The following is a 20,534-nucleotide window of genomic DNA, read 5'->3' as shown; positions in this document are numbered from 1 at the left end:
GTAGGCATTCTAAGAATCAGCAAACTAAAATTGACTGGAATGGGTGAATTTAACTCAGATGACAATTATATCTACTACTGTGGGCAAGAATCCCTTAGACGAAATGAAGTAGCCATCATGGTCAACAAAAGAGTCTGAAATGCAGTACTTGGATGCAATCTCAAGAATGACAGAATGATCTCTGTTCGTTTCCAAGGCAAATCATTCAATATCACAGTAATCCAAGCCTATGCCCCAACCAGTAACACTGAAGAAGCTGAAGTTGAATGGTTCTATGAAGACCTACAAGACCTTTTAGAACTAACACCCCAAAAAAGATGTCCTTTTCATTATAGGGAACTGGAATGTAAAAGTAGGAAGTCAAGAAACACCTGAAGTAACAGGCAAATTTGTCCTTGGAGTACGGAATGAAGCAGGGCAAAGACTAATAGAGTTTTGCCAAGAGAACACACCGGTAATTGCAAACACCCTCTTCCAACAACACAAGAGAAGACTCTACACATGGACATCACCAGATGGTCAACACCGAAATCAGATTGATTATATACTTAGGGATGTTATTGAAAATCTTTTTTTAATCTGTCAAAATTAATTATATGGATAATTCAAACAATTAAATGCTATAAAAATGCTTGGAATATTAAAGACTCTTTACAGCCGTCATAGACTTAATCACTTTTTTTCTTTTCCGAGTGTAAGAACTTGTGTATTATTTGACTGCAGAGATGTTATAGTGCTTTCATAGATATCCAGGGCTCTAGTATTCTTTGGTGAGTAGAGATGGGGAAGTAAAATTCAGTTGGAAATACTTGAACGCTCTTACTCTTTCTGGACATCCTTAAAGTTAATACAAAAAATAGATCCTTGGTGTCACATTGTTGGTAAATATTAAACACATAAATATAAACAAGTACACATTATATATACATGCATGTGTGTTACTGGGTCAATAATATGGCAATAAAATAACTCTAAATATGCTCTATTTAATAAGTAAATAAGTCTCACGCTACCCCAATGTTTGATTTCTAGGATTTTAGATTTGAATATATACGTGACATAGGTCTTTTATCAAAAGATATCAAATAACATTTCAAAGGCTCAGAATATTTAAATGATTACTTTCTGAGCAGAAATAATGGCTTAGAGCTCTGTAGAATGGATATTCAATACTATTAACTTGCCAAAATATTATGTACCCATATAAAAGGATAAAATTAAAATTCTTATTACATGATTTAAAAGTTTCCAAATATTCTCAAAATCGTAACTGAGTATTTCATATACTTCCTGAAAGTGAAAGTGTTAGCCGCTCAGTCATGTCCGACTCTTTGCAACCCCATGGACTGTAGGCCCACCAGGCTCCTCTGTCCACGGAATTCTCCAGGCAAGAATACTGAAGTGGGTAGCTGTTCCCTTCTCCAGAGAATCTTCCAGGCCCAGGGATCAAACCTGGGTCTCCTGATTGCAAGCAGATTCTTCACTATCCAAATCACCTATACTTCCTGGCCTTACCTTAAACTCAGGTCTCAGCCTATAATCCTTTAAGTATGCTCAATCATTCTATTCTACCTATATCAATGAGACTCTAGACAGGGGTTTGATCTGTGTCTTCCTTTCTTCTGACTGCATTTCCAACCATTTACTTTTCTCTGCTCTTAAAAAAAAAAAAAAATCCTTTCTTTATGTGTTTATTCTGTACTGTCAACTAGTGTTCTAATGCCAACAGTCAGGGTTTCAAGAAAAACCTCAGTTCACAGAAACCTTAAGCATCTGGCTTATAGTTTCTTCCACTCCAAGTTCTGTTTTTCACTCTGAGTGATGTAATATTTACAATGAGCAGCCAATGCAAAGTCATGATTCTTATTCCTTGACATCCCTGATTTAAAAATATACTGCTTATGGGAAAGGTGAATTTATGGAGGGAGTTAAAAAATGGTGATTTCCAGAGATTAAGGGGTAGGGAATGATGAAGTAATGGAGCACAGGGAGTTTTTAGGACAGTGGAGATTCTGTATGAGAGTGTAAGGGTAGATGCATGTCATGATGCATTTATCAAGGTATAGACTGTAAAACACAAAGAGTTAACTTCATTGTCTGCAGTGGACATTTGTTCATATTCATATGGATGTTAGTTCACAACATGTAACAAATGTGCCACACACAGGAGTGTGGGACACTGATGGTGGGGAAGCTGTGTATGGGACAGAGCAAAAGATAGTGGGAACTTCCGGTGCTTTGCGATCAGTTTTGCAGTCAATATGTCTCTAAAAAAAGTCTATTAATTAAAAAAAAAAAAAAATACTGCTTAAACCTGCCCCGAGATTAAAGTGTGAAAGTGAAAGGGTTAGTCACTCAGTCGTGTCCAACTCTTTGTGATCCCATGGACTGTAGCATGCCAGCCTCGTCTGTGGAATTCTTCAGGCAAGAATGCTAGAGTGGTAGCCATTCCCTTCTTTAGGGGATCTTCCAGATCCAGGGAACAAACTTAGGTCTCCACTGCAGGCAGATCCCTTACCAGGGATCTGAGTGACCAGGGAAACCCACCCTGAAATTAAAGCAGTGTATTTAATAGCTACTTGCTAAGCACTGCTTGTACCTCATTCAGCATACACATATATGAACCAATCATTTTCCCTCAAAATTGTTCTCCTTTATTTCTTCACCATGGTAAATGACACTATTCTCTACTAAATCGTCCATACAAAAATAAATAAACAAATAAATAAATGTAAAGAAATGGCATGTATAAAGAAACAAAAAGGTAACAATTAATTCTGAAAGTCTCTCCCTTAATCTCCACCTTCAGTCTATCAGAAAATCCCATTGACTTTCTTTGCAAATATCTCCTAAATTGCTCAATTTATACTCAAAATTGCTATCATAGTTTGGATCGCTATAAAGTCTTGAAGGAATTATTGCACATCTATCTCAGCTTAAAAAACAGAGACATTACTTTTCCAACAAAGGTCCACATAATCAAAGCTTTGGTTTTGCCAGTAGTCATCTATGGACATGAGAGCTGGGCCATGAAGAAAGCTGAGTGCCAAAGAATTGATGCTTTTGAACTGTGGTGTTGGAGAAGACTCTTGAGGGTCCCTTGGATTGCAAAGAGATCCAACCAGTCCATCCTAAAGGAAATCAGTCCTAAATATTCATTGGAAGGACTGATGCTGAAGCTGAGACTCCAATACTTTGACCACCTGATGTGAAGAACTGACTCATTGGAAAAGACCCTGATGATGGGAAAGATTGAAGGCAGGAGGAGAAGAGGACGACAGAGGATGAAATGGTTGGATAGCATCACCAACTCTATGGACATGACGTTGAGTAAACTCCAGGAGTTGGTGATGGACACGGAAGCCTGGCAAGCTGCAGTCCATGGGATCGCAGAGTCAGACACTACTGAGTGAACTCAACTGAACTGAATCTCAGCTCATCTCCCTGATGTATTCCCTGAATAAATTCATCTCCCTGAATCTCAGCTCATCTTGCTCCATTCTGAATAATTCAGTAGGCCATATTTATGCAAGGGTAAGTTGTATCATGCTGCTGCTTAAAAATTATACATTGATCCTTCACTGACCTTAGATTTTAAGTAAAGAATACTTAGTATTACTCATTTGATTTTTTTTATAACCTATCCTCTAATCACCTCTCCAGGCTAATTTCTCTTTGTCCAAACCCAACAAGTTATCATTACTGAATTTCTACCAGGATTTTGAGTGAATCATTCCATCTTTATTTGCTCTTTTCTATAATTATTATACTATCCCTATTATGTCCATTTTTAGACTAAGGTATGCAAAATAACTTTCAACTTCGAAATCTTGGAAGCCTAAAACAACACATTGCTTCTTTCTCGTGTCATATGTCCATCTATTGAGCCGTTCCTGTTGCTATATTCTTTAATCAGGACTCAGGCTGACAGAATAGCCACTCTGGAACACACCCCTTTGACATCATAGAGGAAAAGAGAGCTCTGGGGTAAGTGCTCCTGACAATTGAGTGCTGGACCTGGAAGTGATTCATGCAACTTCAGTTCACTGTCATTGCCCAGAGAGTATTGAACAATCCCCGAAACTCAGAGGCTAGGACCATTATTGTTGTCAAATATTTGGTATATTTGATAAACATCACTAAGGATTACCATGATAACATGGCAAATAGTTAATGGTAGCATAATATTAATAGTCTAAGGTGGATAATTCCCATTAATTCTTGTGTCTAGTTTTTCAGTTTGAGAGTCAAACACTAAAAATGATAGACTTGAAATCATTCCAGGAGGTAAATACTCAGAGAAGTATAAAGGAGCACACTTAATTTACCTTAGGCAGGAATTTGCAGGCTTGCAATGCAGTCCTCCAACAAATTCAACATTAGGTAAGTAAGGGTATGGAAATTAACAATCCCAGTAAGTTCGAATCAACCACATTTCAGCTTTTCCCATAATCTTACATAATGTGGTAGGTTTTCTTAGACAAAATGAAAGAGAGGGAAAACAATCTCATGTTAAGTGGGGCATGCTTTGCCAAAGAATTTTCTAAGAAAAATATTTAAAGAACCAATATTAGTTCTATGCAACCCATGAGAAATCAATAAGTCTTCCCCCCTCAAGAGTACACAATACTGAGATTATGATAACTAAACATGCACTTAGGTATGGAATAAAGCCAAAAGCCTGTTTCTTTCTCTCTGCCAACAGAGTCTTTCTGTTTGAGTTAAGCCTAGCCCAGCTGCATGCTCAGAATCGGCATGTGCTCCTAGCAATGAACAAAAACTCAGCCAGAGGTCCTCAACCTACTATGGTAGTCTCTTCCTCTTCTGTAATTCCAATTTACCTCATCCTCATTCCTCCAAAAGTGGCTGATATCTTTTAAAAACAGCATTTGTAATTTATCCATCTTTTCTTCTTGTGTTTGGTACTGTTCTTCCATAACTGAATACATCCTATCAGGAATGAAAATCCTTTAATAAAAATATGAAAGTAATGACTTTCTTTCCTATACATAATTATAGCTCCTGTCTAACAAGACTTTGTTCTCTTTGGTGAAGATAGAACACTGCATAATAATTTGATGGTGTAATATTTGCCATTTTGACATATTTAGCTGATAAACAGTACCAAAGGGTGACCTTTGAACTGAAGTGGAGACCAAGTGAACTTGAACAGAATAAGAACTCAAATTAGTGACTCTGCATTGAGTTATCTTCCTTATTTTGGAAACAGAGCTTCATTTCTGAATTGTATTTTATTACTGTGGCATAAGAACCTTACCCAGAGTTTGGTGTCCTTTTGAAACGTGTGCTTCATATCACTGATAGGAGGAACCCGTATCTATCTGTTTTCTCACCACATGGCTTTTTGAATATTGTCTTGATGTCCTAAGTGTGATGAAGTTTTGATCAGAAAATATAAGGGGTTTTGATCTGACCAGGACAATCTTTTTATGTGAAAGATCACAAACAAATCTCAGTAATTTAGGGGATGATTCTGTTAATGACAAAGGTATTAAAAATCCAGTTTCAGATCCAAGACAGACCCCGTACTGGAGTCTTACTGGTGTTAACCAGGGGTATAATCTTATTCACTTTGTGTGATGTTTCTCTCCCATGCTTTATTTTAATGACAGTTTTACTGAGATGTATTTTATATGCCATACAATTCTTCTTTTTAAATAAACAATTGAGTAGTTTTTAGTACATTTATAACATTATGAAAACATCACCACTGGTTCAGTGATAAAAGAATCTGGATGCCAATGCAAGAGACTCAAGAGATATGGGTTCCATCCCTGGGTCAAGAAGATCCCCTGGAGTAGGAAATGGCAACCCCCTCCAGTATTTTTGATTGGAAAATTCCACAGACACAGGAGACTGGGGGGCTGCAGTCCATGGGGTCACAAAGAGTGGGACATGACTGAGCACACATGTGCATGCGTATACACCACTGTTAAATTCAAAAGCAAATTTATTACTCGCACAAGAAATCCTGTATCCATTGGCCACCATTCCCCATTTCTCCCTGACAACCGGTAACCTATTTTTTTATCTACTTGCCTGTTCAAAAATAATCTTATTTCCCTTAATATAAATGAATTCATACATTATTATGTCTCTTTCATTGCCTTCTTTCACTTAGCATAATGTTTTTCAAGGTTCACCTGCATGGTAATATGTATCAGTACTTCACTACTTTTTGTTGCTGAAAGATTTTTGTCGAGATATACTTCATTTTGTTTATTTATTCATTGGTTGGTGAACTTTTGAGCTGTTTTCATGTTTGTCTACTAAGAATAATGCTGATATGAGCATTCATGTATATGTTTTCTGTATACATATGTCATCATTTTTCTTGATTTTAAACTTAGGAGTAGAATTGCAGGGTCATATGATTGTTTCACTAACCTTCTAATATATTATCAGATGACATCTTTTTCCTGTTAATTCTCCACTCCTGATTTAGTAATCTAGAGTGGTAAAGAACCCGCCTGCCAATACAGGTTAGATGTTTAGAGACGCAGGTTCAATCCCTTGGTCAGGAAGATCCCCTGGAGGAAAGCACTAGCAACCCACTCCAGTATTCTTGCCTGGTGAATGCCACGGAGAGCAGCCTGGCAGGCTGCATTCCTTACGGTCCCACAGAGTCAGACACGACTGAAACAACTTAGCAGCACACACACACACGCATGTGCTTAATGCATCTTATTGAAATGAAACTGATATTGTAGGAGAAATAAAAAAGCAGTTTATCTGAATAAGAAGACTGTGAGACAATATCTCAAATTTGGAAAAGCATTTCCAAATTTCCAAAAGCAATGCTACATTTGATATAACGCTGGGACATTTGCTGAATATTGAATGATTAAAGAATTATTTACATCCCTTAAGAAAAGCTAGGAAAGTGTGCCTATGCTTTGTTTTGTTATTTATTATTGATTTATTGTGGACTTTTGTGTTCTGATACTGTGAAATTAAAAACTTGAGTTATGTATTTCTGTCTGGTAAAAAAATCATCCATTAAGTTATGATTCTGTTACCCTTTTAGACATTGACCATTTTTGCGTCTAACCTAACAGTTCTTTTTCTCCCAAAATATTTACAAATATTTTCAATATATGTTTTGAAACAGATACCACCTTACTCATTTCCTTGTCAATTATTTGAATGTATCTATGACATGATTCAGTTTATAATTGTATAATTTATGTTATCCTTTTAAAATCTGAAAAATATACTTGAAATGAAAATCCTCATATACTTTATAATGAAAATCCTCAATGGATTCTGAATAGCAATCTATATGTAATAGCATTCTAAACTTTATGAGAGTCAAAGAAATGTTTTTCTTCTATTTACCAAGCCTCTATTATTCTTTCTCAGATTATCGATATATTCCCCAAAAGAATGTTAGTGTGCCAAGAGTTAGGAGTAAATCAGAGTCAGAGTTATATCCTGTCACTATTCCTTACTATAAAAGAGTTTTTACAACTGAGTACAAAGTTGTTGGAACCAGAAGTAAACAAATAGCTTCAGTCCAGCTGTAGATCCGTCACTGCTTGATCCGTTACTCAGAATATGTCACCAGAAGATTTTCACTTTTCTTTTCTCACTTTTACCTTTTGCAGCTTGGACTCTCACTTTGCAGCAGTTTTGTCCACACTCTTTAGGGTCGATTCTAGAGCTATAAGCACCTGTTTCTGTCACAGAGTGCCCAGAAAAAGCCTCCATGCAACATGTCGACCTTAATTAGGTCATATACCTTTTTTGAATCTGTGGCATATTTCTACGTAGCATACCTCAGTAGAAACACTCATATTGTTTGTGAGTTGTAGAAGAAAAATTTCTCAAAGATATCTTGAAAAAAATGAAGTGGCTACAAACAACAAGAGATCACAAGTATAAAGAAAACTGTTACTTGGGAATAAGCTTAATTTTTAGTAATGATGGGGTTTTAGAGATTTTGATACTTATGTTAGAAAATAGCAACAAAGAAAACACTTTTAAAATTCATGTGTCTACAAGCAATAAATGCTGGAGAGGGTGTGGAGAAAAGGGAACCCTCTTACACTGTTGGTGGGAATGCAAACTAGTACAGCCGCTATGGAGAACAGTGTGGAGATTTCTTAAAAAACTGGAAATAGAACTGCCATATGACCCAGCAATCCCACTGCTGGGCATACACACCGAGGAAACCAGATCTGAAAGAGACACGTGCACCCCAATGTTCATCGCAGCACAGTTCATAATAGCCAGGACATGGAAGCAACCTAGATGTCCATCAGCAGACGAATGGATAAGGAAGCTAAGGTACATATACACAATGGAATATTACTCAGCCATTAAAAAGGATTCATTTGAATCAGTTCTAATGAGATGGATGAAACTGGAACCCATTATGCAGAGTGAAGTAAGCCAGAAAGATAAAAAACATTACAGCATACTAACACATATATATGGAATTTTAAAAGATGGTAATGATAACCCTACATGCAAAATAGAAAAAGAGACACAGATGTACAGAACAGACTTTTGGACTCTGTGGGAGAAGGCGAGGGCGGGTTGTTTCGAGAGAACAGCATTGAAACATGTATATTATCTATGGTGAAACAGATCACCAGCCCAGGCTGGATGCATGAGACAAGTGCTCGGGCCTGGTGCACTGGGAAGACCCAGAGGGATTGGGTAGAGAGGGAGGTGGGAGGGAGGATCAGGATGGGGAATACATGTAAATCCATGGCTGATTCATGTCAATGTATGACAAAACCCACTACAATATTGTAAAGTAATTAGCCTCCAACTAATAAAAATAAATGAAAAAAAATAAAATAAAATTCATGTGGAACTACAAGACTCCAAATAGTCAAAGCAATCATGATAAAGAAGAACAAAGCTGGAGGCATCACAGTTTCTGATTCTAAGCAATGTTTTAGAGCTGTACCAATCAAAATGATATGATACTGGCATAAAAGCAGACCCACTGATCAATGGAACAGACTCAAGAGCCCATAAATAAGCCCATGCATATATGGCCAGCTAACATTTCACAAAGCAGACAAAAATATTCAGAGAAGGAAGACAGTCTTAAATAATTCTTGCTGAAAAAACTGGATATTTACATGCAAGAGAATGAAACTAGACCCCAATTTTACTTCACTACAAAAATTAACTTGCAATGGATTAAGAAGAATGTAAATGGAAGCCCTGAAACCATAAAATTCTTAGGAGGAAATATAGGGAAAACCTTCCGACATGGATCTTGGCAATGATTTTTTAATTATGACAACAAAATCATAAGTGATAAAATTTAAAATAAAAAAGTACAGATTAATTCACATTATAAAGCTTTTGAACAGCAAAAGAAATGATTAACAAGATGAAAAAGCAACCTATGAAATGAGAGAAAATATGTGCAAACTATTTATCTCATTTGTTGCTACTATACGAAATGTCTAAGGAAGACAAAGAATTCAACAACAGAAAAACCAAATAATTCAATTAAAAAATGAACAAAGGACCTGAATAGACATTTTTCCAAAGAGGACACTCAAATAGTCAACAAGTACATAAAAAAGTTCTCAACATCACTAATTACCAGAGAAATGTAACTCAAAACCACAATGAGATATCACCTTTCACCTATTAGGATAGCCATCACTGAAAAGAGAACAGATAACAAATACTGGTGGGGATGTGGAGAAAAGAGAACCCTTGTGTTCTGTTATTGAGAATGTAAATTGGTAAAGCTACAGTGGAAAACAGTATGGTTATTCCTCAAAAACTTCAAAATAAAACTACTACAGCACTCCCATGTCAGTTGGATCATTATTGACAATATCCATAATACAGAAACAATCTGTTTTTCAGTGAGTGAATGGACAAAGAAAATATGGTTACATCAAAAATAAAAAATATTATTAAGTCATGAGAAAAAGGAACGATCTGCCACTTGCTTAAACAAGAATGAAACTTGAGGGAAATATGATAAGTGAAGTAACTCAGAGAAGGCAAATACTGTTTGATATTATTTAAATATGAGATCTAAAAAGAAAGCGAAACAAAAAAGAAAAATGAAGTCACAGAGAACAGACTGGTGGTTGCCACATCCTAGGGATAAAGGATAGACACAAAAGGTAGGTGAAGGTGGACAAATGATATAAACTTCCAGTTTTCAAATAAGCAAGTCCTGGGGATCTAATGTATAGCTTGGTGACTACAGTTAATAACTGTGGTTGTTTTTAGTCACTTCAGTTCAATTCAGTTCAGTGGCTCAGTCATGTCTGACTCTTTGTAACCCATGAACTGCAGCATGCCAGGCCTCCCTGTCCATCACCAACCCCCAGAGTTTACTCAACCCATGTCCATTGTGTCGGTGATGCCATCCAACCATCTCATCCTCTGTCATCCCCTTCTCCTCCTGCCCTCAATCTTTCCCAGCATCAGGGTCTTTTCAAATGAGTCAGCTCTTCACATCAGGTGGCCAAAGTATTGGAGTTTCAGCTCCAGCATCAGTCTTTCCAATGAACACCCAGGACTGATCTCCTTTAGGACGGACTAGTTGGATCTCCTTGCAGTCCAAGGGACTCTCAAGAGTCTTCTCCAACACCACAGTTCAAAAGCCTCAATTCTTCAGCACTCAGCTTTCTTCACAGTCCAACTCTCACATCCATACATGACCACTGGAAAAAACATAGCCTTGACTAGACGGACCTTTGTTGACTAATGTCTCTGCTTTTTAATACACTGTCTAGGTTGGTCATAACTTTCCACCCAAGGAGTAAACATCTTTTAATTTCATGACTGCAATCACCATCTTCAGTTATTTTGGAGCCCAAAAAAATAAAGTCAGCCACTGTTTCCACTGTTTCCCCATCTATTTGCCATGAAGTGATGGGACCGGATGCCATGATCTTAGTTTTCTGAATGTTGAGCTTTTAGTCACTAAGTACTGTCTGACTCGTTTGCACCCATGGATGGTAGCCTGTTATTCTCCTCTCTCCACGGGATTTTCTAGGCAAGAATACTGAAATGGGTTGCCATTTCCTTTTCCAGGGGATCTTCCTGACCTAGGGATCAAACGTCCTGGCAGGCAGATTCTTTACTACTGAGCCAACAGGGAAGTCCATCGTTGTTAATACTGTATTGTATATTTGAAATGTGCTAAGAGAATAAGTCTAAAGTTCTCACCTCAAAGGAGAAGAGAATTTTAACTATGTGTGGTGATGAATGTTAACTAAAGTTACTGTAGTGATCGTTTCACGATATGTACAAATATAAAATCATTATGTTGTATACCTGTGATGAAACAATATGGTTGTTTTGTGTGTTTTTTTTTTTTTTAGTGAGTTTTGCTTTTTTTTTCTCATTTATTTTTATTAGTTGGAGACTAATATTAATGCATATATATGGAATTTAGAAAGATGGTAACGATAACCCTATATGCAAGACAGAAAAAGAGACACAGATGTATAAAACAATATGGTTTTAAAGCAGGACAAGAAAAATTTAACCTAAAAAGTTCTCTGCCATTTGAACCAACACCCTGCTTCCTTTTAGTATACATTTTACATCTCCATTGTACATTATCAAGATCTGCTTAGAAGATACAGGAATGTCTACTCACAATAAAACAAAAACAAACAAAAATTACGATTTCCTCCTGGCACTAGCAAAGTAACTCCTTAGGAGATAGCATTCCTTCCTTAATCTCTCAAGGGGTCACAATGACCCACCACTTGCTTTATTGGCCTCTATAAACTGTCAGTATATTACTCTGATCTAAAACCCTTTGTCTCAAAAACATATAACCGTTCTTTGACTTCTAATGGGTGAAATATTCTCCAGAGCTTTCTGAAAGACTCTCTCCTGGGTTATAATCCTCATATTAGCTCAAATAAAATTTTCCACTTGTTTCTTAGGCTAACTATTGGCTAATTTCTTCATCCACACCTGAAACTAATACAATATAAAATGTTAATTTTATTTAAAAAATCTAACTAAATAATGCAAGTAGGGTACTGCCTCCTCTAAGATAATTAGTATATTGTGCAAAATCATCCTTAGCACAATTAAATAAATTTAAAAAATCAATTATGAAAAATGAAAAACAAAGTGGCACACAGACTTACTGAAATAGAGAAAATCTTTTTGTTGGAGTCAAAACTCACTAGTTGACTTATAATGTAGTTATGAACAGAACAATAACAACAGGATGACAATGAGATAAGTTTAAACATCTAGAAACATGGTCCTTTAGAGAAAAATCTTCCATGTTTCTCTTCTGGGAAACAAGAGTAGAGAAACCAAGATTTATATATTTCTTTTCCAGTTTCATGCTCACCACATTCCAAGCCCAGGAATCAGTCAACCAAGTGTTGATAGGATACAAATATAAAACTTGAAAAGAGAAGATTAATCAGGAAGAAAACAGAGTATATAAAAAAGAGAGGTAAAAAAGAGAGAAATAGTCAGGGTTATGGAACTTACACTGTCAGATTTGAGTTTTCCAGATACTTTGAAAAAATTAGTAACATCAAATAGGATATATGGAGAAATAAAGAGAATATTTCTTCTGTGATACATATTTTCAATACACAATGATATAAAACAAAACAAAAAACCAGAAGCTTAAAAAAAGGAAAAACTGAAGAAAAAGTTATTATTTTCATTCAAAACAGTTAAGCAACAGAATCTTGTATCTCACTTAAAAGAAAACTTTTCAAAGGTTTCATACAGTCAGATAGATACTCACATTATACATATGAAATAAGAATCATTATTGCATGTAAATTTCTCTTACCTAAAAACTTGCTGTAATACTCATCCCATTCTGGAAATGAATAATGTGCAGACATCACATCACCCATGGTATACAATAACCAGTTCTCCAGCCTCTGTATAAAAGTCATACTGTCTATCAGTCTTGATATGACACAAGGAATATATAAAGAAAGCATAAGAATCCCAGAACACAATCTCTCAATGACTTTTTCATAAGAAAACTGCAAAGAATATATAAATGGAATATTGATGAGTTCAGCCACTAATTATCTACAAAGGTCTAAAGGGTCAGCAATACAGATATCAAACTTAGCTGTCTGTAACCTGCTGAGTTACTTCTTCTTTGTGACAGCACTTATCACATACTCTTTTGGCTATTGCTAAAAATATTTGATCATTTTTATCAGTTTTACTTGCCTGTCACATCATGAAAATTTTGGCAGTTCAAAAGAAAGTGTGTAGAGACCAGCACTGAATTATTCCATGAAATTTTCTTTACTTGTTGGAAGTTGAAGAATCTCCACATTAAAGGGAGTCTGGGATGATCAAGCAAAGAACTCGTTGAAGGTACCAAGACGTTATCTCATACCCATGAAGGTAGAGTTCATCCAGAATAACTTTAAAATTAATCCAGTAACTAAAATCCATGGGTCATACAAGTACCTTCTCAGTAGTCCTTCCTTTCAGGGTCAAAGAACCATAAATGTAGCATGAAAAGGACACAGAAGCCTTTCACAGTTTTCATGACATTAACTGTGCTCAAACTAAATCTGGGTTTAAACCAATTGCATGAAACTCACAATCCAAAGGTCTCTCTGAGCTTCACAGTCAGTTTATAGAAGGTTGGACTAAACTTTGAGTTGTGTACTTTGCATTAAAGATTAAAAGGAAATGCAATTGCTTTGATGGAAACAAAAATATCAATAAAGTCAATAAAATGAGTTACAAAGAAACCCCTCAGAATGAGAGCTTCCAAACTTATTTTAGTTGATATCAAAAAGGGCATGTGAAGTTAAACATAAATTCATAATAATTTCTAAATAATGTCAAGAAAATCCATCATCATCTCATGTGTATACAATGAAGACTAGAATTTTTGGAAATAAATAAATAAATGGCAAGTAGATGGGGAAATAATGGAAACAGGAAGAGACTTTATTTTTGGGGGCTCCAAAATCACTGAAGATGGTGACTGCAGCCATGAAATTAAAAGACACTTGCTCCTTGGAAGAAAAGCTATGACCAACCTAGACAGCGTATTAAAAAGCAGAGACATTACTTTGCCAACAAAGGTCTGTCTAATCAAAGCTATGGTTTTTCCAGTAGTCATGTATGGATGTGAGAGTTGGACTATAAAGAAGGCTGAGTGTTGAATAATTGATGCTTTTGAACTGTGGTGTTGGAGAAGACTCTTAAGAGTCCCTTGGACTGAAAGGAGATCCAACTAGTCCATCCTAAAGGAAATCAGTCCTGAATGTTCATTGGAAGGACTGATGCTGAAGCTGAAACTCCAATACTTTGGCTCCTTGATGCAAAGAACTGACTCATTTGAAAATATCCTGATGCTGGGAGAGACTGAAGGCGAGGGGAGAAGGGGATAGCAAAGGATGAGATGATTGGATGGCATCACTGACTCGCTAGACATGAGTTTCAGCAAGCTCCGGGAGTTGGTGATGGACAGGGAAGCCTGGTGTGCTGCAGTCCATGGGGTCACTAAGAGTCAGACATAACTGAGCAACTTAAGTGAACTGAACTGAGATTTTTTTTTTTTTTTAATATTTTGGAATTTTTTCTCTGATTTTATTTGAATGTTTGTTTGAACAGGATAGTTAGTCTCTGTGGTATTTTTCTTTCTGATGAATCTGCTAAATATTCAGATAAGAATGAGGCCATCACTTACTGCCAGATGGAGTAACTATGCATACTTTGAGATGTTAAGACAGAGAGACTTAGAGCCAAATGTTTTGATGCTAAATTCAGTACTCTCCCTGCTAAATCATATCTATCTTTAAGAGAAGCAGAGAAATATATCTTTTCACTATTAGGGCAGATAAGAGTTCAAGCTCTGGTTCTCATCAGACTAATGTTATATAGAGAAGAGATACTTTATTAATAGAGTGAAGTAAGGAAGTCATGAAGAACATAACTTGATAATATTATCCTTCTATCCAGCAAGTCTAATTGTATTATCTTTGCCTTCTTGTTCTAAAATAATTTTTATAATGCAAAGTTCCATTTTTTTTTTTTTTTTGCTTGAATTTTTGCAACTTGAATTCACTACACTCTGTAGAAATGAATCCAGTGATATTTAGGGACATTGGCTTAAAAAGTTTATTTTCCTCAAGCAATTAAACAATAGGAATATATAAAGATAACATTGTCATAAGAATAATTGTTTCTTAACAAAAATATAATTACATAATTATCCAATTGTTTACTATCTCTACACATTCTACTCCAAAATTATAAATCAATCTATTTACATTGTAGATGTCACCATTACAGTCATTTATATATCTAATCTGGAATTACTACAGAACCCTTATGGTCTCACTGCTTCAAATTCTGCACACGTGCAATTCACATTCCATAGAGAAATTTTGCTGCAGTTTAAGTTGTGTCTGACTCTCTGGGACCACATGGACTGTAGCCCACAAGATTCCTCTATCCATGGGATTATTCCAGCAACAATACTAGAATGGGTTGCCATTTCCTCCCCCAGAGGACCTTCTTGACCCAGGATCGAACCAGCGTCTACTGAATCTCCTGCTTAGCAGGCAAATTCTTTACCACTAAGTCACCTGGGAAGCTAGAGAAACTTCACTGATCTTTTTTTTTTTTTTTTTAATTCTCTTTCACAAATTATCTTACTTGAGTCAAATGTTTTAATAACTACGTCTTGTATAGATATTAAAATCTATACTCTCTGTAATGGCCCAAAAGATGCTGACTTGACTTCTAATCTTACGTTGTTCCACATTCCTTCCCCATTGATATCTGCTTTCTTTGAGGTTTTCATGGTAAGAATTTCTCCTCTGGAATGACATTAGCAAGACTGCAAAATAGGAGATCTCTGCTGTCATCCCCACAGAACAATGATTTTGGTAGTTACCTCAGGATGAGCATAACTTTCTGGGAATCTGAAAGCCCAGTGAAGAAGTTTCGGCCCACCATGGGAGCAAATAATCCCAAGAATGTATGCGTTGAAAAGGGTAAGTGAACAGTTTTGCTTTTTGTGTCACTTCTTCCCCAATTATCATGGTTCAGTGCCACAAAAGATCTATGTAAAATATAATTTCTCCCAGAGGAGAAAGTGAAATTGTGTGAGTCAGTGCATGATGTCCCAGCAATAGGAATGTCTTTTTTTTTTTTTAACCTTGCCAAGATTACTGAGTGATCTGCAAAGCTAAGGGGTTACAAGAGGCTGGGATCATTGCTGGGTCTTAGAACTTCTCAAAGCAATTCCGCTAACCATTTTGTGGTTCTTCCTACTAAACAATTTGCAGACTCCATCAGGTGGACTTCCCACCATCTCCTTGGACACCTCATCTGCAGACCAGTCTGAGTGGCCACAGGCTTCCCCAGTGCTTCATCTGTCTCACCCACTCCACTCTGCTCCTCCTCCCTGACCCACAGAACAATCTCCTCTGTGCACCGCCATGGACATCAAGAGTTAGCAAATGCAGAAATCTGACCCATATCTGTGGTATTGGGAGAATACTCACAACCTTGAACATTTCAGGACTCTATACTTGAGAAGACAAATGGGAAACTCTCAACATGCGGCTGGTATTGTGGGATCAAAAGGAGATACACAACCTAAATAAATCCCCCACAAGAGGGAGAAATCAATGTGGAAGAGACATTGGGAGGTCGTCTGTGGGGTCACAAAGAGTTGGACATGACTAAGCAACTAACAGTACACTGCTACTGCTATTTAGTACAGTTAATATAAAATTTTCAAGGCATCGTCACAAAAATAGGAAAAACACTCCTAATATTTGTATGGAGCCACAAAACACCCTGAATCACCAAAACAATCTCCAAAAGAAAGACAAAGCTGAAGATATTACACTTCCTGATTTCAAGTTATGTTACTAAGAAATAGCAATCATGAACTGAAATGACGCTGGCATAAAATATGGGCAAAGACCACTGAAACAGAGTTGAGAGTTAAAAAAAAAAAACTGTAAGAAATATGGGCAACTAATATTCAACATGAGGTCCAATAACAATAGGTGGGAAATGGATAATCCTTTTCAATATACAATGTAGGAAAACCAGATTACCATGTCCAGAAGAATGAAACTGGACTTCTATCAAATGCCACTCACAAACTTAGCATGAAATCGATAAAGAATTAGACATACAAACAAAAACCTAAAACATTCCTGGAAGAACAAATAGGGAACATGTTCCTTGACATTGGTCTTGGCAATAGTTTTTTGGATTGACTCCAAAAGCACAACAATAAGAACAAAAGTAAACAAGTGGGACCACAACAAAATAATAAGCTCTGCACAGCAAAAAAGAAAGAAAGAAAAGGCAACTGACAGATGATATCAGCAAGCCACATATCTGATAAGGCATTAATATCCCCAAAATAAAAAGAACTCATATGTCAAACCCAATCTCTCAATTTACTTTGCTGTACAACAGAAATGGTGGCTCAGTGGTAAAGAATCTGCTTGCCAAGCAGGAGACAAAGTTTCAGTTCCTGGGTTGGGATAATCCCCTGGAGAGGAACATGGCAACCCACTCCAGTATTCTTGCCTGGAGAATTCCAAGGACAGAGGAGCCTGGCAAGCTACAGTTCATTGGGTCGCAAAGAGTCAGACATGACTGAGCAACTAAACAACAACGACAGCAGAAATTAACACAACATTGTAAATCAATTATACTCCAATAAAATTTAACTTTAAAAAACTCATGCAATTAATAGTAAAATAATCTGATTTAAAACTGATCAGACACATCGAATAATTTTTCCAGAGAAAACATATATATGCCCAACAAAACAATTGAAATGCATTTCTAACTTTCACAGAAATGCAAATCATAGCCACTTTGATATATCAGCTAACGCTGTTAGAACTAGTTCAGTTCAACCACTCAGTCATGTCCAGCTCTTTGCGACCCCCTGGAATGCAGGGTGACAGGCTTCCCTGTCCATCACCAACTCCCAGAGCTTAATCCAATTCATGTCCAGTGAGTCAGTGATGCCATCCAACCATCTCATCCTCTGTCATCCCCTTCTCCTCCCAACTTCAATTTTGCCCAGCATCAGGGTCTTTTCAAATGAGTCAGTTCTTCAGATCAGGTGGCCAAAGTATTGGAGTTTCAGCTTCAGCATCAGTCTTTCCAATGAATGTTCAGGACTGATCTCCTTTAGGACGGACTTGTTGGATCTCCTTGCAGTCCAAGGGACTCTCAAGAGTCTTCTCCAACAGCACAGTTCAAAAGCATCAATTCTTCAGCACTCAGCCTTCTTTATAGTCCTACTGTCACAACTATACCTGACTACTGGAAAAACCATAGCTTTGACTAGATGGATCTTTGTTGGTAAAGTAATGTCTCTGCTTTTTAATATGCTGTCTAGGTTAGTCATACCTTTTCTTCCAAGGAGCAAGCGTCTTTTAATTTCATGGCTGCAGTCACCATTTTCAGTGATTTTGGAGTCCAAAAAAATAAAATCTGTCACTGTTTCCATTGTTTCCCCATCTATTTGCCATGAAGTGATGGGATCAGATGCCATGATCTTAGTTTTCTGAATGTTGAGTTTTAAAAGTATGAAAAGGTGAAAAGATAGGTACTTGTATTACATCATGTCATGTGGTTTGCTGATATTATATACGAGGGAATTGCATCTAAGGGTATAAAAAGGACATCTCTGAGGGAAATAAATGCCAGGAACTGAGAATGTGATTTTAGGATCTCAGTCTACTTAATCAAGCTTAGAGCCAGAATCTAGAATATTAGTAGAAATGGAGTGGAATTCAGAAGCAAAGAACCTAGGGAGGAAACAAAATTGAGAAACAAAAGGTCGGTGCAATCCAGTGTGAAACGCAGAACTGATGTTTCTCTGCTCCATAGACTGCATATTATTCTAAGCCCCAACTGTACTGCTTTTTAAAACACTACAGTTGATATCCTCATAAATTTATGGATAATGTTAGATCTGAGATTACAAGTGAATCATTATTTTTGATAAAATATGTTGACTATAGCTGAAACAAATACCTCCCTCACCATAAAAGACAGCCACATTTAGAAATCAAAGCACAGAATTTCATGGATCATTTTTCATTTATGACACATAGAACTTGACATTGTGTTCATATATGTATATATGCACATATGTACAAAATATTTGTGTATATCTGTGATAGTTTAAAATTATCATTTTAAATTAAGTCTTGATATGGAAGAAATTTGAGCAGGATTTCCTAACATAGTGATGTATGAAATGCAACTAGTTTAAATATAAAGTATTTTAGAACATGTTATACTATCTGACTAGGAAAACCAGAGGTCATCAAAATGCAAGGAAAAAAAATGCCTATTAAAACTAAACTGGGAAAATAAAGCATGTTACAAAGGTTTAGCCTCTGTATACCTAAAATTATTAGCAAATTGTTTATTTAATGCAATGATGTATAGATTATTTAAGTAGGTAAACATTAGTGCTTAAGAGAAGTTTGTTTCTATAAAATAGAATAGATTCACTTATTTATCAGAGTAGTTCTTTTGTATAAGCAGAAAATTCAGAAACAAGGTATCTAAATCTTGAACCACTTAAGCTCCTTTATGTTAACATAATTTTATACTATGCAAAAGATTTTGATTTTGGCATAAAATGGTGAAAGATTCAATTATGGTCTTTAAAGAGTATTATAGAAAAGGACATTATCTTACTGTCAGAAAAAATGCTTTAGCACTATGATAAATTACTGCTTTGATTATATGAATTAGGCCTTAAAACAAGCAGCTTTAGTGTTCATGTTTTTTAAACTCTATATCTTAAAGTATAATAATTATTTCAAACTCATAAAATTAAGAAAAAATAATTTTCTGATATTTGTATAGTTAATTTTTTATAGTTAATTCCCCATTGAGGAATATATTTATGTTTACCTTTTTCTTATTTGTGCCACTATTCCTGTAATAAAACTGAAAAATGCCCAAATCATTCATATTTGTCCTACTTCCCTGGTGGTTCAGACAGTAAGGAGTCTGCCTGCAATGTGTGAGACCTGGGTTTGATTCCTATGTTGGGAAGATCCCCTGGAGGAGGAAATGGCAATCCACCCCAGTATTCTTGCCTGGAAAATCCCATGGACGTAGGAGCCTGGCAGGCTACAGTCCACAGGGTCCAAAGTGTCAGACACGACTTTCTTGAAGATAATTCTATATTTGTTCTAATATATTTTTATGTTCTTAGACTAATCTGATAAACTAATATTTATTCTGAGATTGTAATTTGAGGTCTATTTTGCCTAGGATATAAATATCAAAGTCTATGGTAAATCATTACTAAATCTGGTTGATATCAGTTCAGTTTTATTAGTTGTGTCAGACTCTTTGCAACCTCATGGACTGCAGCACGCCAGGCCTCCCTGTCCATCACCAGCTCCTGGAGTTTACTCAAACTCATGCCCATTGAGTCGGTGATGCCATCCAACCATGTATTATGTTAAATAACTTTTTGGAGATAGACTTTTAGAAAAGAATGTTAGGGACATCTTTTTTAAAGG

The 20,534-nt window shown here is 36.3% G+C and overlaps 1 pseudogene; it reads right to left on the bottom strand.

Moving 5' to 3' along the window:
- Window positions 1-4,324: 4,324 nt before the first annotated feature.
- LOC122696639 lies at window positions 4,325-13,525 on the bottom strand (annotated as a pseudogene).
- Between the last annotated feature and the right edge of the window lie 7,009 nt (window positions 13,526-20,534).

This window comes from Cervus elaphus, chromosome 6 (genome assembly GCF_910594005.1).
Source record: "Cervus elaphus chromosome 6, mCerEla1.1, whole genome shotgun sequence".
In the NCBI taxonomy this organism is placed as follows: Eukaryota; Metazoa; Chordata; class Mammalia; order Artiodactyla; family Cervidae; genus Cervus; species Cervus elaphus.
The sequence above is the reverse complement of the archived record's forward strand: the minus strand, read 5'-3'. Positions and strand labels throughout refer to the sequence as shown.